Genomic DNA, 18,750 nt, shown 5'->3' on the forward strand with positions numbered 1-18,750 from the left:
TGGTATGGACGTAAGCCACCTTTCATCTTCTTCCTATTGCATCTCTTCTACAATGTGAAATACTTTTTACAATTGTGAAGGTGTACAATCTGCGGCGGTGGGCGGCTTTCGGAGAGAGAAGTGAAAAAGCTTACGGCACCTGGGATTCCCAGGCGGTCTTCCATCCAGGTACTAACCAGGCCCTGCTCTGCTTAGCTTCCGAGATCAGACGAGATCGGGCGGAACCAGAGAGGTATGGCCGTAAGCTGCTTTTCATCTTTTTCCTAATCCTTTAAAACGTGTCAAAGATAATCAGAAGTTTCTTTTTCTAAAATTGAAGCAGTTCTTAGCATTGGCAAGAGAGGTTCCTAAAACCTGAAGGGAACTTTACTTTTCTTCACTGGTAAATCTAACATGTTTGGTTAGCACCTGTATTTCAACGGCTAAATTACAAACAAAAGTATGCCAATTGTTAAATGTTGATCAACACTAATTTAGCAACCATGAAACGGAATCATGTTTGATAATATTGTCTAAATGCCTTTCATATCCAACGTTAAAACAACAATAAACATGCATCTCTTCAACAATGTGATATACTTTTTGTAATTTGTAGGTGTACAATCTGCGGCGCTCGGCGGCTTTCGGTGAGAGAAGTGAAAAAGCTTACGGCACCTGGGATTCCCAGGCGGTCTTCGATCCAGGTACTAACCAGGCCCTGCTCTGCTTAGCTTCCGAGATCAGACGAGATCGGGCGGAACCAGAGAGGTATGGCCGTAAGCTGCTTTTTATCTTTTTCCTAATCCTTTATAATGCGTCAAAAAATTATGTCACGCCTGCCGTTGGCATCTTTGTGTGGGTTAAATAAGGGTATGCAAAGAAGGCTGTGACATCCTATGGCGAAAATTGGATGGACTAGAGAAGACCCGCCCAGGAGTCCCAGCCAATCGGTGGATGGCCATTGCAGTCCCCGCCACCTCAAATGGCCTGACGATGGTATGGACGTAAGCCACCTTTCATCTTCTTCCTATTGCATCTCTTCTACAATGTGATCAACTTTTTACAATTGTGTAGGTGTACAAGCTACGGCGCTGGGCGGCTTTCAGAGAGAGAAGTGAAAAAGCTTACGGCACCTGGGATTCCCAGGCGGTCTTCCATCCAGGTACTAACCAGGCCCTGCTCTGCTTAGCTTCCGAGATCAGACGAGATCGGGCGGAACCAGAGAAGTATGGCCGTAAGCTGCTTTTTATCTTTTTCCTAATCCTTTAAAACGTGTCAAAGATAATCAGAAGTTTCTTTTTCTAAAATTGAAGCAGTTCTTAGCATTGGCAAGAGAGGTTCCTAAAACCTGAAGGGAACTTTACTTTTCTTCACTGGTAAATCTAACATGTTTGGTTAGCAACTGTATTTCAACGGCTAAATTACAAACAAAAGTATGCCAATTGTTAAATGTTGATCAACACTAATTTAGCAACCATGAAACGGAATCATGTTTGATAATATTGTCTAAATGCCTTTCATATCCAACGTTAAAACAACAATAAACATGCATCTCTTCAACAATGTGATATACTTTTTGTAATTTGTAGGTGTACAATCTGCGGCGCTCTGCAGCTTTCAGAGAGAAGTGAAAAAGCTTAGGGCACCTGGGATTCCCAGGCGGTCTTCCATCCAGGTACTAACCAGGCCCTGCTCTGCTTAGCTTCCGAGATCAGACGAGATCGGGCGGTACCAGAGAGGTATGGCGGTAAGCTGCTTTTCAACTTTTTCCTAATCCTTTAAAACGTGTCAAAGATAATCAGAAGTTTCTTTTTCTAAAATTGAAGCAGTTCTTAGCATTGGCAAGAGAGGTTCCTAAAACCTAAAGGGAACTTTACTTTTCTTCACTGGTAAATCTAACATGTTTGGTTAGCACCTGTATTTCAACGGCTAAATTACAAACAAAAGTATGCCAATTGTTAAATGTTGATCAACACTAATTTAGCAACCATGAAACGGAATCATGTTTGATAATATTGTCTAAATGCCTTTCATATCCAACGTTAAAACAACAATAAACATGCATCTCTTCAACAATGTGATATACTTTTTGTAATTTGTAGGTGTACAATCTGCGGCGCTCTGCAGCTTTCAGAGAGAAGTGAAAAAGCTTACGGCACCTGGGATTCCCAGGCGGTCTTCCATCCAGGTACTAACCAGGCCCTGCTCTGCTTAGCTTCCGAGATCAGACGAGATCGGGCGGAACCAGAGAGGTATGGCCGTAAGCTGCTTTTCATCTTTTTCCTAATCCTTTAAAACGTGTCAAAGATAATCAGAAGTTTCTTTTTCTAAAATTGAAGCAGTTCTTAGCATTGGCAAGAGAGGTTCCTAAAACCTGAAGGGAACTTTACTTTTCTTCACTGGTAAATCTAACATGTTTGGTTAGCACCTGTATTTCAACGGCTAAATTACAAACAATAGTATGCCAATCGTAAAATGTTGATCAACACTAATTTAGCAATCATGAAACGGAATCATTTTGGATAATATTGTCTAATTTCCTTTCATATGCAACGTTAAAACAACACTAAACATGCATCTCTTCAACAATGTGATATACTTTTTGTAATTTGTAGGTGTACAATCTGCGGCGCTCGGCGGCTTTCGGTGAGAGAAGTGAAAAAGCTTACGGCACCTGGGATTCCCAGGCGGTCTTCCATCCAGGTACTAACCAGGCCCCGCTCTGCTTAGCTTCCGAGATCAGACGAGATCGGGCGGAACCAGAGAGGTATGGCCGTAAGCTGCTTTTTATCTTTTTCCTAATCCTTTATAATGCGTCAAAAAATTATGTCACGCCTGCCGTTGGCATCTTTGTGTGGGTTAAATAAGGGTATGCAAAGAAGGCTGTGACATCCTATGGCGAAAATTGGATGGACTAGAGAAGACCCGCCCAGGAGTCCCAGCCAATCGGTGGATGGCCATTGCAGTCCCCGCCACCTCAAATGGCCTGACGATGGTATGGACGTAAGCCACCTTTCATCTTCTTCCTATTGCATCTCTTCTACAATGTGAAATACTTTTTACAATTGTGAAGGTGTACAATCTGCGGCGGTGGGCGGCTTTCGGAGAGAGAAGTGAAAAAGCTTACGGCACCTGGGATTCCCAGGCGGTCTTCCATCCAGGTACTAACCAGGCCCTGCTCTGCTTAGCTTCCGAGATCAGACGAGATCGGGCGGAACCAGAGAGGTATGGCCGTAAGCTGCTTTTCATCTTTTTCCTAATCCTTTAAAACGTGTCAAAGATAATCAGAAGTTTCTTTTTCTAAAATTGAAGCAGTTCTTAGCATTGGCAAGAGAGGTTCCTAAAACCTGAAGGGAACTTTACTTTTCTTCACTGGTAAATCTAACATGTTTGGTTAGCACCTGTATTTCAACGGCTAAATTACAAACAAAAGTATGCCAATTGTTAAATGTTGATCAACACTAATTTAGCAACCATGAAACGGAATCATGTTTGATAATATTGTCTAAATGCCTTTCATATCCAACGTTAAAACAACAATAAACATGCATCTCTTCAACAATGTGATATACTTTTTGTAATTTGTAGGTGTACAATCTGCGGCGCTCGGCGGCTTTCGGTGAGAGAAGTGAAAAAGCTTACGGCACCTGGGATTCCCAGGCGGTCTTCGATCCAGGTACTAACCAGGCCCTGCTCTGCTTAGCTTCCGAGATCAGACGAGATCGGGCGGAACCAGAGAGGTATGGCCGTAAGCTGCTTTTTATCTTTTTCCTAATCCTTTATAATGCGTCAAAAAATTATGTCACGCCTGCCGTTGGCATCTTTGTGTGGGTTAAATAAGGGTATGCAAAGAAGGCTGTGACATCCTATGGCGAAAATTGGATGGACTAGAGAAGACCCGCCCAGGAGTCCCAGCCAATCGGTGGATGGCCATTGCAGTCCCCGCCACCTCAAATGGCCTGACGATGGTATGGACGTAAGCCACCTTTCATCTTCTTCCTATTGCATCTCTTCTACAATGTGATCAACTTTTTACAATTTTGTAGGTGTACAAGCTACGGCGCTGGGCGGCTTTCAGAGAGAGAAGTGAAAAAGCTTACGGCACCTGGGATTCCCAGGCGGTCTTCCATCCAGGTACTAACCAGGCCCTGCTCTGCTTAGCTTCCGAGATCAGACGAGATCGGGCGGAACCAGAGAGGTATGGCCGTAAGCTGCTTTTCATCTTTTTCCTAATCCTTTAAAACGTGTCAAAGATAATCAGAAGTTTCTTTTTCTAAAATTGAAGCAGTTCTTAGCATTGGCAAGAGAGGTTCCTAAAACCTAAAGGGAACTTTACTTTTCTTCACTGGTAAATCTAACATGTTTGGTTAGCACCTGTATTTCAACGGCTAAATTACAAACAAAAGTATGCCAATTGTTAAATGTTGATCAACACTAATTTAGCAACCATGAAACGGAATCATGTTTGATAATATTGTCTAAATGCCTTTCATATCCAACGTTAAAACAACAATAAACATGCATCTCTTCAACAATGTGATATACTTTTTGTAATTTGTAGGTGTACAATCTGCGGCGCTCTGCAGCTTTCAGAGAGAAGTGAAAAAGCTTACGGCACCTGGGATTCCCAGGCGGTCTTCCATCCAGGTACTAACCAGGCCCTGCTCTGCTTAGCTTCCGAGATCAGACGAGATCGGGCGGAACCAGAGAGGTATGGCCGTAAGCTGCTTTTCATCTTTTTCCTAATCCTTTAAAACGTGTCAAAGATAATCAGAAGTTTCTTTTTCTAAAATTGAAGCAGTTCTTAGCATTGGCAAGAGAGGTTCCTAAAACCTGAAGGGAACTTTACTTTTCTTCACTGGTAAATCTAACATGTTTGGTTAGCACCTGTATTTCAACGGCTAAATTACAAACAATAGTATGCCAATCATAAAATGTTGATCAACACCAATTTAGCAATCATGAAACGGAATCATTTTGGATAATATTGTCTAATTTCCTTTCATATCCAACGTTAAAACAACAATAAACATGCATCTCTTCAACAATGTGATATACTTTTTGTAATTTGTAGGTGTACAATCTGCGGCGCTCTGCAGCTTTCAGAGAGAAGTGAAAAAGCTTACGGCACCTGGGATTCCCAGGCGGTCTTCCATCCAGGTACTAACCAGGCCCTGCTCTGCTTAGCTTCCGAGATCAGATGAGATCGGGCGGAACCAGAGAGGTATGGCCGTAAGCTGCTTTTTATCTTTTTCCTAATCCTTTATAATGCGTCAAAAAATTATGTCACGCCTGCCGTTGGCATCTTTTTGTGGGTTAAATAAGGGTATGCAAAGAAGGCTGTGACATCCTATGGCAAAAATTGGATGGACTAGAGAAGACCCGCCCAGGAGTCCCAGCCAATCGGTGGATGGCCATTGCAGTCCCCGCCACCTCAAATGGCCTGACGATGGTATGGACGTAAGCCACCTTTCATCTTCTTCCTATTGCATCTCTTCTACAATGTGATCAACTTTTTACAATTGTGTAGGTGTACAAGCTACGGCGCTGGGCGGCTTTCAGAGAGAGAAGTGAAAAAGCTTACGGCACCTGGGATTCCCAGGCGGTCTTCCATCCAGGTACTAACCAGGCCCTGCTCTGCTTAGCTTCCGAGATCAGACGAGATCGGGCGGAACCAGAGAGGTATGGCCGTAAGCTGCTTTTCATCTTTTTCCTAATCCTTTAAAACGTGTCAAAGATAATCAGAAGTTTCTTTTTCTAAAATTGAAGCAGTTCTTAGCATTGGCAAGAGAGGTTCCTAAAACCTGAAGGGAACTTTACTTTTCTTCACTGGTAAATCTAACATGTTTGGTTAGCACCTGTATTTCAACGGCTAAATTACAAACAATAGTATGCCAATCATAAAATGTTGATCAACACCAATTTAGCAATCATGAAACGGAATCATTTTGGATAATATTGTCTAATTTCCTTTCATATCCAACGTTAAAACAACAATAAACATGCATCTCTTCAACAATGTGATATACTTTTTGTAATTTGTAGGTGTACAATCTGCGGCGCTCTGCAGCTTTCAGAGAGAAGTGAAAAAGCTTACGGCACCTGGGATTCCCAGGCGGTCTTCCATCCAGGTACTAACCAGGCCCTGCTCTGCTTAGCTTCCGAGATCAGATGAGATCGGGCGGAACCAGAGAGGTATGGCCGTAAGCTGCTTTTTATCTTTTTCCTAATCCTTTATAATGCGTCAAAAAATTATGTCACGCCTGCCGTTGGCATCTTTTTGTGGGTTAAATAAGGGTATGCAAAGAAGGCTGTGACATCCTATGGCAAAAATTGGATGGACTAGAGAAGACCCGCCCAGGAGTCCCAGCCAATCGGTGGATGGCCATTGCAGTCCCCGCCACCTCAAATGGCCTGACGATGGTATGGACGTAAGCCACCTTTCATCTTCTTCCTATTGCATCTCTTCTACAATGTGATCAACTTTTTACAATTGTGTAGGTGTACAAGCTACGGCGCTGGGCGGCTTTCAGAGAGAGAAGTGAAAAAGCTTACGGCACCTGGGATTCCCAGGCGGTCTTCCATCCAGGTACTAACCAGGCCCTGCTCTGCTTAGCTTCCGAGATCAGACGAGATCGGGCGGAACCAGAGAGGTATGGCCGTAAGCTGCTTTTCATCTTTTTCCTAATCCTTTAAAACGTGTCAAAGATAATCAGAAGTTTCTTTTTCTAAAATTGAAGCAGTTCTTAGCATTGGCAAGAGAGGTTCCTAAAACCTGAAGGGAACTTTACTTTTCTTCACTGGTAAATCTAACATGTTTGGTTAGCACCTGTATTTCAACGGCTAAATTACAAACAAAAGTATGCCAATTGTTAAATGTTGATCAACACTAATTTAGCAACCATGAAACGGAATCATGTTTGATAATATTGTCTAAATGCCTTTCATATCCAACGTTAAAACAACAATAAACATGCATCTCTTCAACAATGTGATATACTTTTTGTAATTTGTAGGTGTACAATCTGCGGCGCTCGGCGGCTTTCGGTGAGAGAAGTGAAAAAGCTTACGGCACCTGGGATTCCCAGGCGGTCTTCGATCCAGGTACTAACCAGGCCCTGCTCTGCTTAGCTTCCGAGATCAGACGAGATCGGGCGGAACCAGAGAGGTATGGCCGTAAGCTGCTTTTTATCTTTTTCCTAATCCTTTAAAACGTGTCAAAGATAATCAGAAGTTTCTTTTTCTAAAATTGAAGCAGTTCTTAGCATTGGCAAGAGAGGTTCCTAAAACCTGAAGGGAACTTTACTTTTCTTCACTGGTAAATCTAACATGTTTGGTTAGCACCTGTATTTCAACGGCTAAATTACAAACAATAGTATGCCAATCATAAAATGTTGATCAACACCAATTTAGCAATCATGAAACGGAATCATTTTGGATAATATTGTCTAATTTCCTTTCATATCCAACGTTAAAACAACAATAAACATGCATCTCTTCAACAATGTGATATACTTTTTGTAATTTGTAGGTGTACAATCTGCGGCGCTCTGCAGCTTTCAGAGAGAAGTGAAAAAGCTTACGGCACCTGGGATTCCCAGGCGGTCTTCCATCCAGGTACTAACCAGGCCCTGCTCTGCTTAGCTTCCGAGATCAGACGAGATCGGGCGGAACCAGAGAGGTATGGCCGTAAGCTGCTTTTTATCTTTTTCCTAATCCTTTATAATGCGTCAAAAAATTATGTCACGCCTGCCGTTGGCATCTTTTTGTGGGTTAAATAAGGGTATGCAAAGAAGGCTGTGACATCCTATGGCAAAAATTGGATGGACTAGAGAAGACCCGCCCAGGAGTCCCAGCCAATCGGTGGATGGCCATTGCAGTCCCCGCCACCTCAAATGGCCTGACGATGGTATGGACGTAAGCCACCTTTCATCTTCTTCCTATTGCATCTCTTCTACAATGTGATCAACTTTTTACAATTGTGTAGGTGTACAAGCTACGGCGCTGGGCGGCTTTCAGAGAGAGAAGTGAAAAAGCTTACGGCACCTGGGATTCCCAGGCGGTCTTCCATCCAGGTACTAACCAGGCCCTGCTCTGCTTAGCTTCCGAGATCAGACGAGATCGGGCGGAACCAGAGAGGTATGGCCGTAAGCTGCTTTTCATCTTTTTCCTAATCCTTTAAAACGTGTCAAAGATAATCAGAAGTTTCTTTTTCTAAAATTGAAGCAGTTCTTAGCATTGGCAAGAGAGGTTCCTAAAACCTGAAGGGAACTTTACTTTTCTTCACTGGTAAATCTAACATGTTTGGTTAGCACCTGTATTTCAACGGCTAAATTACAAACAAAAGTATGCCAATTGTTAAATGTTGATCAACACTAATTTAGCAACCATGAAACGGAATCATGTTTGATAATATTGTCTAAATGCCTTTCATATCCAACGTTAAAACAACAATAAACATGCATCTCTTCAACAATGTGATATACTTTTTGTAATTTGTAGGTGTACAATCTGCGGCGCTCGGCGGCTTTCGGTGAGAGAAGTGAAAAAGCTTACGGCACCTGGGATTCCCAGGCGGTCTTCGATCCAGGTACTAACCAGGCCCTGCTCTGCTTAGCTTCCGAGATCAGACGAGATCGGGCGGAACCAGAGAGGTATGGCCGTAAGCTGCTTTTTATCTTTTTCCTAATCCTTTATAATGCGTCAAAAAATTATGTCACGCCTGCCGTTGGCATCTTTGTGTGGGTTAAATAAGGGTATGCAAAGAAGGCTGTGACATCCTATGGCGAAAATTGGATGGACTAGAGAAGACCCGCCCAGGAGTCCCAGCCAATCGGTGGATGGCCATTGCAGTCCCCGCCACCTCAAATGGCCTGACGATGGTATGGACGTAAGCCACCTTTCATCTTCTTCCTATTGCATCTCTTCTACAATGTGATCAACTTTTTACAATTTTGTAGGTGTACAAGCTACGGCGCTGGGCGGCTTTCAGAGAGAGAAGTGAAAAAGCTTACGGCACCTGGGGTTCCCAGGCGGTCTTCCATCCAGGTACTAACCAGGCCCTGCTCTGCTTAGCTTCCGAGATCAGACGAGATCGGGCGGAACCAGAGAGGTATGGCCGTAAGCTGCTTTTCATCTTTTTCCTAATCCTTTAAAACGTGTCAAAGATAATCAGAAGTTTCTTTTTCTAAAATTGAAGCAGTTCTTAGCATTGGCAAGAGAGGTTCCTAAAACCTAAAGGGAACTTTACTTTTCTTCACTGGTAAATCTAACATGTTTGGTTAGCACCTGTATTTCAACGGCTAAATTACAAACAAAAGTATGCCAATTGTTAAATGTTGATCAACACTAATTTAGCAACCATGAAACGGAATCATGTTTGATAATATTGTCTAAATGCCTTTCATATCCAACGTTAAAACAACAATAAACATGCATCTCTTCAACAATGTGATATACTTTTTGTAATTTGTAGGTGTACAATCTGCGGCGCTCTGCAGCTTTCAGAGAGAAGTGAAAAAGCTTACGGCACCTGGGATTCCCAGGCGGTCTTCCATCCAGGTACTAACCAGGCCCTGCTCTGCTTAGCTTCCGAGATCAGACGAGATCGGGCGGAACCAGAGAGGTATGGCCGTAAGCTGCTTTTCATCTTTTTCCTAATCCTTTAAAACGTGTCAAAGATAATCAGAAGTTTCTTTTTCTAAAATTGAAGCAGTTCTTAGCATTGGCAAGAGAGGTTCCTAAAACCTGAAGGGAACTTTACTTTTCTTCACTGGTAAATCTAACATGTTTGGTTAGCACCTGTATTTCAACGGCTAAATTACAAACAATAGTATGCCAATCATAAAATGTTGATCAACACCAATTTAGCAATCATGAAACGGAATCATTTTGGATAATATTGTCTAATTTCCTTTCATATCCAACGTTAAAACAACAATAAACATGCATCTCTTCAACAATGTGATATACTTTTTGTAATTTGTAGGTGTACAATCTGCGGCGCTCTGCAGCTTTCAGAGAGAAGTGAAAAAGCTTACGGCACCTGGGATTCCCAGGCGGTCTTCCATCCAGGTACTAACCAGGCCCTGCTCTGCTTAGCTTCCGAGATCAGACGAGATCGGGCGGAACCAGAGAGGTATGGCCGTAAGCTGCTTTTTATCTTTTTCCTAATCCTTTATAATGCGTCAAAAAATTATGTCACGCCTGCCGTTGGCATCTTTTTGTGGGTTAAATAAGGGTATGCAAAGAAGGCTGTGACATCCTATGGCAAAAATTGGATGGACTAGAGAAGACCCGCCCAGGAGTCCCAGCCAATCGGTGGATGGCCATTGCAGTCCCCGCCACCTCAAATGGCCTGACGATGGTATGGACGTAAGCCACCTTTCATCTTCTTCCTATTGCATCTCTTCTACAATGTGATCAACTTTTTACAATTGTGTAGGTGTACAAGCTACGGCGCTGGGCGGCTTTCAGAGAGAGAAGTGAAAAAGCTTACGGCACCTGGGATTCCCAGGCGGTCTTCCATCCAGGTACTAACCAGGCCCTGCTCTGCTTAGCTTCCGAGATCAGACGAGATCGGGCGGAACCAGAGAGGTATGGCCGTAAGCTGCTTTTCATCTTTTTCCTAATCCTTTAAAACGTGTCAAAGATAATCAGAAGTTTCTTTTTCTAAAATTGAAGCAGTTCTTAGCATTGGCAAGAGAGGTTCCTAAAACCTGAAGGGAACTTTACTTTTCTTCACTGGTAAATCTAACATGTTTGGTTAGCACCTGTATTTCAACGGCTAAATTACAAACAAAAGTATGCCAATTGTTAAATGTTGATCAACACTAATTTAGCAACCATGAAACGGAATCATGTTTGATAATATTGTCTAAATGCCTTTCATATCCAACGTTAAAACAACAATAAACATGCATCTCTTCAACAATGTGATATACTTTTTGTAATTTGTAGGTGTACAATCTGCGGCGCTCGGCGGCTTTCGGTGAGAGAAGTGAAAAAGCTTACGGCACCTGGGATTCCCAGGCGGTCTTCGATCCAGGTACTAACCAGGCCCTGCTCTGCTTAGCTTCCGAGATCAGACGAGATCGGGCGGAACCAGAGAGGTATGGCCGTAAGCTGCTTTTTATCTTTTTCCTAATCCTTTATAATGCGTCAAAAAATTATGTCACGCCTGCCGTTGGCATCTTTGTGTGGGTTAAATAAGGGTATGCAAAGAAGGCTGTGACATCCTATGGCGAAAATTGGATGGACTAGAGAAGACCCGCCCAGGAGTCCCAGCCAATCGGTGGATGGCCATTGCAGTCCCCGCCACCTCAAATGGCCTGACGATGGTATGGACGTAAGCCACCTTTCATCTTCTTCCTATTGCATCTCTTCTACAATGTGATCAACTTTTTACAATTTTGTAGGTGTACAAGCTACGGCGCTGGGCGGCTTTCAGAGAGAGAAGTGAAAAAGCTTACGGCACCTGGGGTTCCCAGGCGGTCTTCCATCCAGGTACTAACCAGGCCCTGCTCTGCTTAGCTTCCGAGATCAGACGAGATCGGGCGGAACCAGAGAGGTATGGCCGTAAGCTGCTTTTCATCTTTTTCCTAATCCTTTAAAACGTGTCAAAGATAATCAGAAGTTTCTTTTTCTAAAATTGAAGCAGTTCTTAGCATTGGCAAGAGAGGTTCCTAAAACCTAAAGGGAACTTTACTTTTCTTCACTGGTAAATCTAACATGTTTGGTTAGCACCTGTATTTCAACGGCTAAATTACAAACAAAAGTATGCCAATTGTTAAATGTTGATCAACACTAATTTAGCAACCATGAAACGGAATCATGTTTGATAATATTGTCTAAATGCCTTTCATATCCAACGTTAAAACAACAATAAACATGCATCTCTTCAACAATGTGATATACTTTTTGTAATTTGTAGGTGTACAATCTGCGGCGCTCTGCAGCTTTCAGAGAGAAGTGAAAAAGCTTACGGCACCTGGGATTCCCAGGCGGTCTTCCATCCAGGTACTAACCAGGCCCTGCTCTGCTTAGCTTCCGAGATCAGACGAGATCGGGCGGAACCAGAGAGGTATGGCCGTAAGCTGCTTTTCATCTTTTTCCTAATCCTTTAAAACGTGTCAAAGATAATCAGAAGTTTCTTTTTCTAAAATTGAAGCAGTTCTTAGCATTGGCAAGAGAGGTTCCTAAAACCTGAAGGGAACTTTACTTTTCTTCACTGGTAAATCTAACATGTTTGGTTAGCACCTGTATTTCAACGGCTAAATTACAAACAATAGTATGCCAATCATAAAATGTTGATCAACACCAATTTAGCAATCATGAAACGGAATCATTTTGGATAATATTGTCTAATTTCCTTTCATATCCAACGTTAAAACAACAATAAACATGCATCTCTTCAACAATGTGATATACTTTTTGTAATTTGTAGGTGTACAATCTGCGGCGCTCTGCAGCTTTCAGAGAGAAGTGAAAAAGCTTACGGCACCTGGGATTCCCAGGCGGTCTTCCATCCAGGTACTAACCAGGCCCTGCTCTGCTTAGCTTCCGAGATCAGACGAGATCGGGCGGAACCAGAGAGGTATGGCCGTAAGCTGCTTTTTATCTTTTTCCTAATCCTTTATAATGCGTCAAAAAATTATGTCACGCCTGCCGTTGGCATCTTTTTGTGGGTTAAATAAGGGTATGCAAAGAAGGCTGTGACATCCTATGGCAAAAATTGGATGGACTAGAGAAGACCCGCCCAGGAGTCCCAGCCAATCGGTGGATGGCCATTGCAGTCCCCGCCACCTCAAATGGCCTGACGATGGTATGGACGTAAGCCACCTTTCATCTTCTTCCTATTGCATCTCTTCTACAATGTGATCAACTTTTTACAATTGTGTAGGTGTACAAGCTACGGCGCTGGGCGGCTTTCAGAGAGAGAAGTGAAAAAGCTTACGGCACCTGGGATTCCCAGGCGGTCTTCCATCCAGGTACTAACCAGGCCCTGCTCTGCTTAGCTTCCGAGATCAGACGAGATCGGGCGGAACCAGAGAGGTATGGCCGTAAGCTGCTTTTCATCTTTTTCCTAATCCTTTAAAACGTGTCAAAGATAATCAGAAGTTTCTTTTTCTAAAATTGAAGCAGTTCTTAGCATTGGCAAGAGAGGTTCCTAAAACCTGAAGGGAACTTTACTTTTCTTCACTGGTAAATCTAACATGTTTGGTTAGCACCTGTATTTCAACGGCTAAATTACAAACAAAAGTATGCCAATTGTTAAATGTTGATCAACACTAATTTAGCAACCATGAAACGGAATCATGTTTGATAATATTGTCTAAATGCCTTTCATATCCAACGTTAAAACAACAATAAACATGCATCTCTTCTACCATGTGAAATTTTTTTTACAATTGTGTAGGTGTACAATTTACGGCGCTGGGCGGCTTTCGGAGAGAGAAGTGAAAAAGCTTACGGCACCTGGGATTCCCAGGCGGTCTTCCATCCAGGTACTAACCAGGCCCTGCTCTGCTTAGCTTCCGAGATCAGACGAGATCGGGCGGAACCAGAGAGGTATGGACGTAAGCTGCTTTTCATCTTTTTCCTAATCCTTTAAAACGTGTCAAAGATAATCAGAAGTTTCTTTTTCTAAAATTGAAGCAGTTCTTAGCATTGGCAAGAGAGGTTCCTAAAGCCTGAAGGTAACTTTACTTTTCTTCACTGGCAATTCTAACATGTTGGGTTAGCACCTGTATTTCAACGGCTAAATTACAAACAACAGTATGCCAATCGTAAATGTTGACCAACACTAATTTAGCAATCATGAAACGGAATCATTTCGGATAATATTGTCTAATTTCCTTTCATATCCAACGTTAAAACAGGTGTACAATCTGCGGCGCTCGGCGGCTTTCGGAGAGAGAAGTGAAAAATCTTACGGCACCTGGGATTCCCAGGCGGTCTTCCATCCAGGTACTAACCAGGCCCTGCTCTGCTTAGCTTCCGAGATCAGACGAGATCGGGCGGAACCAGAGAGGTATGGCCGTAAGCTGCTTTTTATCTTTTTCCTAATCCTTTATAATGCGTCAATGAATTATGACACGCCAGCCGTTGGCATCTTTGTGTGGGTTAAATAAGGGTATGCAAAGAAGGCTGTGACATCCCATGCCGAAAATTGGATGGACTAGAGAAGACCCGCCCAGGAGTCCCAGCCAATCGGTGAATGGCCATTGCAGTCCCCGCCACCTCAAATGGCCTGACGATGGTACGGACGTAAGCCACCTTTCATCTTCTTCCTATTGCATCTCTTCTACAATGTGAATTTTTTTTTACAATTGTGTAGGTGTACAATCTACGGCGCTGGGCGGCTTTCAGAGAGAGAAGTGAAAAAGCTTACGGCACCTGGGATTCCCAGGCGGTCTTCCATCCAGGTACTAACCAGGCCCTGCTCTGCTTAGCTTCCGAGATCAGACGAGATCGGGCGGAACCAGAGAGGTATGGACGTAAGCTGCTTTTCATCTTTTTCCTAATCCTTTAAAACGTGTCAAAGATAATCAGAAGTTTCTTTTTCTAAAATTGAAGCAGTTCTTAGCATTGGCAAGAGAGGTTCCTAAAGCCTGAAGGTAACTTTACTTTTCTTCACTGGCAATTCTAACATGTTGGGTTAGCACCTGTATTTCAACGGCTAAATTACAAACAACAGTATGCCAATCGTAAATGTTGACCAACACTAATTTAGCAATCATGAAACGGAATGATTTTGGATAATATTGTCTAATTTCCTTTCATATCCAACGTTAAAACAGGTGTACAATCTGCGGCGCTCGGCGGCTTTCGGAGAGAGAAGTGAAAAAGCTTACGGCACCTGGGATTCCCAGGCGGTCTTCCATCCAGGTACTAACCAGGCCCTGCTCTGCTTAGCTTCCGAGATCAGACGAGATCGGGCGGAACCAGAGAGGTATGGACGTAAGCTGCTTTTCATCTTTTTCCTAATCCTTTAAAACGTGTCAAAGATAATCAGAAGTTTCTTTTTCTAAAATTGAAGCAGTTGTTAGCATTGGCAAGAGAGGTTCCTAAAGCCTGAAGGTAACTTTACTTTTCTTCACTGGCAATTCTAACATGTTGGGTTAGCACCTGTATTTCAACGGCTAAATTACAAACAACAGTATGCCAATCGTAAATGTTGACCAACACTAATTTAGCAATCATGAAACGGAATCATTTTGGATAATATTGTCTAATTTCCTTTCATATCCAACGTTAAAACAGGTGTACAATCTGCGGCGCTCGGCGGCTTTCGGAGAGAGAAGTGAAAAAGCTTACGGCACCTGGGATTCCCAGGCGGTCTTCCATCCAGGTACTAACCAGGCCCTGCTCTGCTTAGCTTCCGAGATCAGACGAGATCGGGCGGAACCAGAGAGGTATGGCCGTAAGCTGCTTTTTATCTTTTTCCTAATCCTTTATAATGCGTCAATGAATTATGACACGCCAGCCGTTGGCATCTTTGTGTGGGTTAAATAAGGGTATGCAAAGAAGGCTGTGACATCCCATGCCGAAAATTGGATGGACTAGAGAAGACCCGCCCAGGGGTCCCAGCCAATCGGTGAATGGCCATTGCAGTCCCCGCCACCTCAAATGGCCTGACGATGGTACGGACGTAAGCCACCTTTCATCTTCTTCCTATTGCATCTCTTCTACCATGTGAAATTTTTTTTACAATTGTGTAGGTGTACAATTTACGGCGCTGGGCGGCTTTCGGAGAGAGAAGTGAAAAAGCTTACGGCACCTGGGATTCCCAGGCGGTCTTCCATCCAGGTACTAACCAGGCCCTGCTCTGCTTAGCTTCCGAGATCAGACGAGATCGGGCGGAACCAGAGAGGTATGGACGTAAGCTGCTTTTCATCTTTTTCCTAATCCTTTAAAACGTGTCAAAGATAATCAGAAGTTTCTTTTTCTAAAATTGAAGCAGTTCTTAGCATTGGCAAGAGAGGTTCCTAAAGCCTGAAGGTAACTTTACTTTTCTTCACTGGCAATTCTAACATGTTGGGTTAGCACCTGTATTTCAACGGCTAAATTACAAACAACAGTATGCCAATCGTAAATGTTGACCAACACTAATTTAGCAATCATGAAACGGAATCATTTCGGATAATATTGTCTAATTTCCTTTCATATCCAACGTTAAAACAGGTGTACAATCTGCGGCGCTCGGCGGCTTTCGGAGAGAGAAGTGAAAAATCTTACGGCACCTGGGATTCCCAGGCGGTCTTCCATCCAGGTACTAACCAGGCCCTGCTCTGCTTAGCTTCCGAGATCAGACGAGATCGGGCGGAACCAGAGAGGTATGGCCGTAAGCTGCTTTTTATCTTTTTCCTAATCCTTTATAATGCGTCAATGAATTATGACACGCCAGCCGTTGGCATCTTTGTGTGGGTTAAATAAGGGTATGCAAAGAAGGCTGTGACATCCCATGCCGAAAATTGGATGGACTAGAGAAGACCCGCCCAGGAGTCCCAGCCAATCGGTGAATGGCCATTGCAGTCCCCGCCACCTCAAATGGCCTGACGATGGTACGGACGTAAGCCACCTTTCATCTTCTTCCTATTGCATCTCTTCTACCATGTGAAATTTTTTTTACAATTGTGTAGGTGTACAATTTACGGCGCTGGGCGGCTTTCGGAGAGAGAAGTGAAAAAGCTTACGGCACCTGGGATTCCCAGGCGGTCTTCCATCCAGGTACTAACCAGGCCCTGCTCTGCTTAGCTTCCGAGATCAGACGAGATCGGGCGGAACCAGAGAGGTATGGACGTAAGCTGTTTTTCATCTTTTTCCTAATCCTTTAAAACGTGTCAAAGATAATCAGAAGTTTCTTTTTCTAAAATTGAAGCAGTTCTTAGCATTGGCAAGAGAGGTTCCTAAAGCCTGAAGGTAACTTTACTTTTCTTCACTGGCAATTCTAACATGTTGGGTTAGCACCTGTATTTCAACGGCTAAATTACAAACAACAGTATGCCAATCGTAAATGTTGACCAACACTAATTTAGCAATCATGAAACGGAATCATTTTGGATAATATTGTCTAATTTCCTTTCATATCCAACGTTAAAACAGGTGTACAATCTGCGGCGCTCGGCGGCTTTCGGAGAGAGAAGTGAAAAAGCTTACGGCACCTGGGATTCCCAGGCGGTCTTCCATCCAGGTACTAACCAGGCCCTGCTCTGCTTAGCTTCCGAGATCAGACGAGATCGGGCGGAACCAGAGAGGTATGGCCGTAAGCTGCTTTTTATCTTTTTCCTAATCCTTTATAATGCGTCAATGAATTATGACACGCCAGCCGTTGGCATCTTTGTGTGGGTTAAATAAGGGTATGCAAAGAAGGCTGTGACATCCCATGCCGAAAATTGGATGGACTAGAGAAGACCCGCCCAGGAGTCCCAGCCAATCGGTGAATGGCCATTGCAGTCCCCGCCACCTCAAATGGCCTGACGATGGTATGGACGTAAGCCACCTTTCATCTTCTTCCTATTGCATCTCTTCTACAATGTGAATTTTTTTTTACAATTGTGTAGGTGTACAATCTACGGCGCTGGGCGGCTTTCAGAGAGAGAAGTGAAAAAGCTTACGGCACCTGGGATTCCCAGGCGGTCTTCCATCCAGGTACTAACCAGGCCCTGCTCTGCTTAGCTTCCGAGATCAGACGAGATCGGGCGGAACCAGAGAGGTATGGCCGTAAGCTGCTTTTCATCTTTTTCCTAATCCTTTAAAACGTGTCAAAGATAATCAGAAGTTTCTTTTTCTAAAATTGAAGCAGTTCTTAGCATTGGCAAGAGAGGTTCCTAAAACCTAAAGGGAACTTTACTTTTCTTCACTGGTAAATCTAACATGTTTGGTTAGCACCTGTATTTCAACGGCTAAATTACAAACAAAAGTATGCCAATTGTTAAATGTTGATCAACACTAATTTAGCAACCATGAAACGGAATCATGTTTGATAATATTGTCTAAATGCCTTTCATATCCAACGTTAAAACAACAATAAACATGCATCTCTTCAACAATGTGATATACTTTTTGTAATTTGTAGGTGTACAATCTGCGGCGCTCTGCAGCTTTCAGAGAGAAGTGAAAAAGCTTACGGCACCTGGGATTCCCAGGCGGTCTTCCATCCAGGTACTAACCAGGCCCTGCTCTGCTTAGCTTCCGAGATCAGACGAGATCGGGCGGAACCAGAGAGGTATGGCCGTAAGCTGCTTTTCATCTTTTTCCTAATCCTTTAAAACGTGTCAAAGATAATCAGAAGTTTCTTTTTCTAAAATTGAAGCAGTTCTTAGCATTGGCAAGAGAGGTTCCTAAAACCTGAAGGGAACTTTACTTTTCTTCACTGGTAAATCTAACATGTTTGGTTAGCACCTGTATTTCAACGGCTAAATTACAAACAATAGTATGCCAATCATAAAATGTTGATCAACACCAATTTAGCAATCATGAAACGGAATCATTTTGGATAATATTGTCTAATTTCCTTTCATATCCAACGTTAAAACAACAATAAACATGCATCTCTTCAACAATGTGATATACTTTTTGTAATTTGTAGGTGTACAATCTGCGGCGCTCTGCAGCTTTCAGAGAGAAGTGAAAAAGCTTACGGCACCTGGGATTCCCAGGCGGTCTTCCATCCAGGTACTAACCAGGCCCTGCTCTGCTTAGCTTCCGAGATCAGACGAGATCGGGCGGAACCAGAGAGGTATGGCCGTAAGCTGCTTTTTATCTTTT

General features: G+C 43.2%; 39 non-coding genes across 39 annotated transcripts; all 39 read right to left on the reverse strand.

Annotated features, from left to right (window-relative positions):
* Positions 1-127: 127 nt before the first annotated feature.
* Positions 128-246, reverse strand: LOC134111586 (5S ribosomal RNA). Its single transcript, XR_009944930.1, has one exon. It is a non-coding gene; the product is annotated as a 5S ribosomal RNA (ribosomal RNA).
* Positions 247-642: 396 nt separating this feature from the next.
* Positions 643-761, reverse strand: LOC134111415 (5S ribosomal RNA). Its single transcript, XR_009944798.1, has one exon. It is a non-coding gene; the product is annotated as a 5S ribosomal RNA (ribosomal RNA).
* Positions 762-1,100: 339 nt separating this feature from the next.
* On the reverse strand, positions 1,101-1,219 carry LOC134111173 (5S ribosomal RNA). Its single transcript, XR_009944556.1, has one exon. It is a non-coding gene; the product is annotated as a 5S ribosomal RNA (ribosomal RNA).
* A 394-nt stretch (positions 1,220-1,613) lies between these two features.
* LOC134111442 (5S ribosomal RNA) lies at positions 1,614-1,732 on the reverse strand. The gene has a single exon (XR_009944825.1). It is a non-coding gene; the product is annotated as a 5S ribosomal RNA (ribosomal RNA).
* A 394-nt stretch (positions 1,733-2,126) lies between these two features.
* Positions 2,127-2,245, reverse strand: LOC134111588 (5S ribosomal RNA). The gene has a single exon (XR_009944932.1). It is a non-coding gene; the product is annotated as a 5S ribosomal RNA (ribosomal RNA).
* Positions 2,246-2,641: 396 nt separating this feature from the next.
* Positions 2,642-2,760, reverse strand: LOC134111057 (5S ribosomal RNA). The gene has a single exon (XR_009944440.1). It is a non-coding gene; the product is annotated as a 5S ribosomal RNA (ribosomal RNA).
* Positions 2,761-3,099: 339 nt separating this feature from the next.
* Positions 3,100-3,218, reverse strand: LOC134111589 (5S ribosomal RNA). The gene has a single exon (XR_009944933.1). It is a non-coding gene; the product is annotated as a 5S ribosomal RNA (ribosomal RNA).
* A 396-nt stretch (positions 3,219-3,614) lies between these two features.
* On the reverse strand, positions 3,615-3,733 carry LOC134111416 (5S ribosomal RNA). Its single transcript, XR_009944799.1, has one exon. It is a non-coding gene; the product is annotated as a 5S ribosomal RNA (ribosomal RNA).
* Positions 3,734-4,072: 339 nt separating this feature from the next.
* On the reverse strand, positions 4,073-4,191 carry LOC134111590 (5S ribosomal RNA). The gene has a single exon (XR_009944934.1). It is a non-coding gene; the product is annotated as a 5S ribosomal RNA (ribosomal RNA).
* A 394-nt stretch (positions 4,192-4,585) lies between these two features.
* Positions 4,586-4,704, reverse strand: LOC134111591 (5S ribosomal RNA). Its single transcript, XR_009944935.1, has one exon. It is a non-coding gene; the product is annotated as a 5S ribosomal RNA (ribosomal RNA).
* A 394-nt stretch (positions 4,705-5,098) lies between these two features.
* Positions 5,099-5,217, reverse strand: LOC134111576 (5S ribosomal RNA). The gene has a single exon (XR_009944920.1). It is a non-coding gene; the product is annotated as a 5S ribosomal RNA (ribosomal RNA).
* Positions 5,218-5,556: 339 nt separating this feature from the next.
* LOC134111592 (5S ribosomal RNA) lies at positions 5,557-5,675 on the reverse strand. The gene has a single exon (XR_009944936.1). It is a non-coding gene; the product is annotated as a 5S ribosomal RNA (ribosomal RNA).
* Positions 5,676-6,069: 394 nt separating this feature from the next.
* Positions 6,070-6,188, reverse strand: LOC134111587 (5S ribosomal RNA). Its single transcript, XR_009944931.1, has one exon. It is a non-coding gene; the product is annotated as a 5S ribosomal RNA (ribosomal RNA).
* Positions 6,189-6,527: 339 nt separating this feature from the next.
* On the reverse strand, positions 6,528-6,646 carry LOC134111593 (5S ribosomal RNA). Its single transcript, XR_009944937.1, has one exon. It is a non-coding gene; the product is annotated as a 5S ribosomal RNA (ribosomal RNA).
* Positions 6,647-7,042: 396 nt separating this feature from the next.
* Positions 7,043-7,161, reverse strand: LOC134111417 (5S ribosomal RNA). Its single transcript, XR_009944800.1, has one exon. It is a non-coding gene; the product is annotated as a 5S ribosomal RNA (ribosomal RNA).
* Positions 7,162-7,555: 394 nt separating this feature from the next.
* Positions 7,556-7,674, reverse strand: LOC134111594 (5S ribosomal RNA). The gene has a single exon (XR_009944938.1). It is a non-coding gene; the product is annotated as a 5S ribosomal RNA (ribosomal RNA).
* A 339-nt stretch (positions 7,675-8,013) lies between these two features.
* Positions 8,014-8,132, reverse strand: LOC134111595 (5S ribosomal RNA). Its single transcript, XR_009944939.1, has one exon. It is a non-coding gene; the product is annotated as a 5S ribosomal RNA (ribosomal RNA).
* A 396-nt stretch (positions 8,133-8,528) lies between these two features.
* On the reverse strand, positions 8,529-8,647 carry LOC134111418 (5S ribosomal RNA). The gene has a single exon (XR_009944801.1). It is a non-coding gene; the product is annotated as a 5S ribosomal RNA (ribosomal RNA).
* Positions 8,648-8,986: 339 nt separating this feature from the next.
* Positions 8,987-9,105, reverse strand: LOC134111042 (5S ribosomal RNA). Its single transcript, XR_009944425.1, has one exon. It is a non-coding gene; the product is annotated as a 5S ribosomal RNA (ribosomal RNA).
* Positions 9,106-9,499: 394 nt separating this feature from the next.
* Positions 9,500-9,618, reverse strand: LOC134111596 (5S ribosomal RNA). The gene has a single exon (XR_009944940.1). It is a non-coding gene; the product is annotated as a 5S ribosomal RNA (ribosomal RNA).
* Positions 9,619-10,012: 394 nt separating this feature from the next.
* Positions 10,013-10,131, reverse strand: LOC134111597 (5S ribosomal RNA). The gene has a single exon (XR_009944941.1). It is a non-coding gene; the product is annotated as a 5S ribosomal RNA (ribosomal RNA).
* A 339-nt stretch (positions 10,132-10,470) lies between these two features.
* LOC134111599 (5S ribosomal RNA) lies at positions 10,471-10,589 on the reverse strand. The gene has a single exon (XR_009944943.1). It is a non-coding gene; the product is annotated as a 5S ribosomal RNA (ribosomal RNA).
* Positions 10,590-10,985: 396 nt separating this feature from the next.
* Positions 10,986-11,104, reverse strand: LOC134111420 (5S ribosomal RNA). The gene has a single exon (XR_009944803.1). It is a non-coding gene; the product is annotated as a 5S ribosomal RNA (ribosomal RNA).
* A 339-nt stretch (positions 11,105-11,443) lies between these two features.
* LOC134111043 (5S ribosomal RNA) lies at positions 11,444-11,562 on the reverse strand. Its single transcript, XR_009944426.1, has one exon. It is a non-coding gene; the product is annotated as a 5S ribosomal RNA (ribosomal RNA).
* A 394-nt stretch (positions 11,563-11,956) lies between these two features.
* Positions 11,957-12,075, reverse strand: LOC134111600 (5S ribosomal RNA). Its single transcript, XR_009944944.1, has one exon. It is a non-coding gene; the product is annotated as a 5S ribosomal RNA (ribosomal RNA).
* A 394-nt stretch (positions 12,076-12,469) lies between these two features.
* On the reverse strand, positions 12,470-12,588 carry LOC134111601 (5S ribosomal RNA). The gene has a single exon (XR_009944945.1). It is a non-coding gene; the product is annotated as a 5S ribosomal RNA (ribosomal RNA).
* Positions 12,589-12,927: 339 nt separating this feature from the next.
* Positions 12,928-13,046, reverse strand: LOC134111602 (5S ribosomal RNA). The gene has a single exon (XR_009944946.1). It is a non-coding gene; the product is annotated as a 5S ribosomal RNA (ribosomal RNA).
* A 397-nt stretch (positions 13,047-13,443) lies between these two features.
* Positions 13,444-13,562, reverse strand: LOC134111215 (5S ribosomal RNA). Its single transcript, XR_009944597.1, has one exon. It is a non-coding gene; the product is annotated as a 5S ribosomal RNA (ribosomal RNA).
* Positions 13,563-13,906: 344 nt separating this feature from the next.
* On the reverse strand, positions 13,907-14,025 carry LOC134111195 (5S ribosomal RNA). Its single transcript, XR_009944577.1, has one exon. It is a non-coding gene; the product is annotated as a 5S ribosomal RNA (ribosomal RNA).
* Positions 14,026-14,364: 339 nt separating this feature from the next.
* Positions 14,365-14,483, reverse strand: LOC134111216 (5S ribosomal RNA). The gene has a single exon (XR_009944598.1). It is a non-coding gene; the product is annotated as a 5S ribosomal RNA (ribosomal RNA).
* Positions 14,484-14,827: 344 nt separating this feature from the next.
* Positions 14,828-14,946, reverse strand: LOC134111217 (5S ribosomal RNA). Its single transcript, XR_009944599.1, has one exon. It is a non-coding gene; the product is annotated as a 5S ribosomal RNA (ribosomal RNA).
* A 344-nt stretch (positions 14,947-15,290) lies between these two features.
* LOC134111603 (5S ribosomal RNA) lies at positions 15,291-15,409 on the reverse strand. The gene has a single exon (XR_009944947.1). It is a non-coding gene; the product is annotated as a 5S ribosomal RNA (ribosomal RNA).
* A 339-nt stretch (positions 15,410-15,748) lies between these two features.
* Positions 15,749-15,867, reverse strand: LOC134111218 (5S ribosomal RNA). Its single transcript, XR_009944600.1, has one exon. It is a non-coding gene; the product is annotated as a 5S ribosomal RNA (ribosomal RNA).
* A 344-nt stretch (positions 15,868-16,211) lies between these two features.
* Positions 16,212-16,330, reverse strand: LOC134111196 (5S ribosomal RNA). Its single transcript, XR_009944578.1, has one exon. It is a non-coding gene; the product is annotated as a 5S ribosomal RNA (ribosomal RNA).
* A 339-nt stretch (positions 16,331-16,669) lies between these two features.
* LOC134111220 (5S ribosomal RNA) lies at positions 16,670-16,788 on the reverse strand. Its single transcript, XR_009944602.1, has one exon. It is a non-coding gene; the product is annotated as a 5S ribosomal RNA (ribosomal RNA).
* A 344-nt stretch (positions 16,789-17,132) lies between these two features.
* LOC134111604 (5S ribosomal RNA) lies at positions 17,133-17,251 on the reverse strand. The gene has a single exon (XR_009944948.1). It is a non-coding gene; the product is annotated as a 5S ribosomal RNA (ribosomal RNA).
* Positions 17,252-17,590: 339 nt separating this feature from the next.
* Positions 17,591-17,709, reverse strand: LOC134111605 (5S ribosomal RNA). Its single transcript, XR_009944949.1, has one exon. It is a non-coding gene; the product is annotated as a 5S ribosomal RNA (ribosomal RNA).
* A 394-nt stretch (positions 17,710-18,103) lies between these two features.
* On the reverse strand, positions 18,104-18,222 carry LOC134111606 (5S ribosomal RNA). Its single transcript, XR_009944950.1, has one exon. It is a non-coding gene; the product is annotated as a 5S ribosomal RNA (ribosomal RNA).
* A 394-nt stretch (positions 18,223-18,616) lies between these two features.
* On the reverse strand, positions 18,617-18,735 carry LOC134111607 (5S ribosomal RNA). The gene has a single exon (XR_009944951.1). It is a non-coding gene; the product is annotated as a 5S ribosomal RNA (ribosomal RNA).
* Between the last annotated feature and the right edge of the window lie 15 nt (positions 18,736-18,750).

The sequence above is a fragment of the Pungitius pungitius genome, unplaced genomic scaffold (genome assembly GCF_949316345.1).
Source record: "Pungitius pungitius unplaced genomic scaffold, fPunPun2.1 scaffold_29, whole genome shotgun sequence".
Lineage (NCBI taxonomy): Eukaryota > Metazoa > Chordata > Actinopteri > Perciformes > Gasterosteidae > Pungitius > Pungitius pungitius.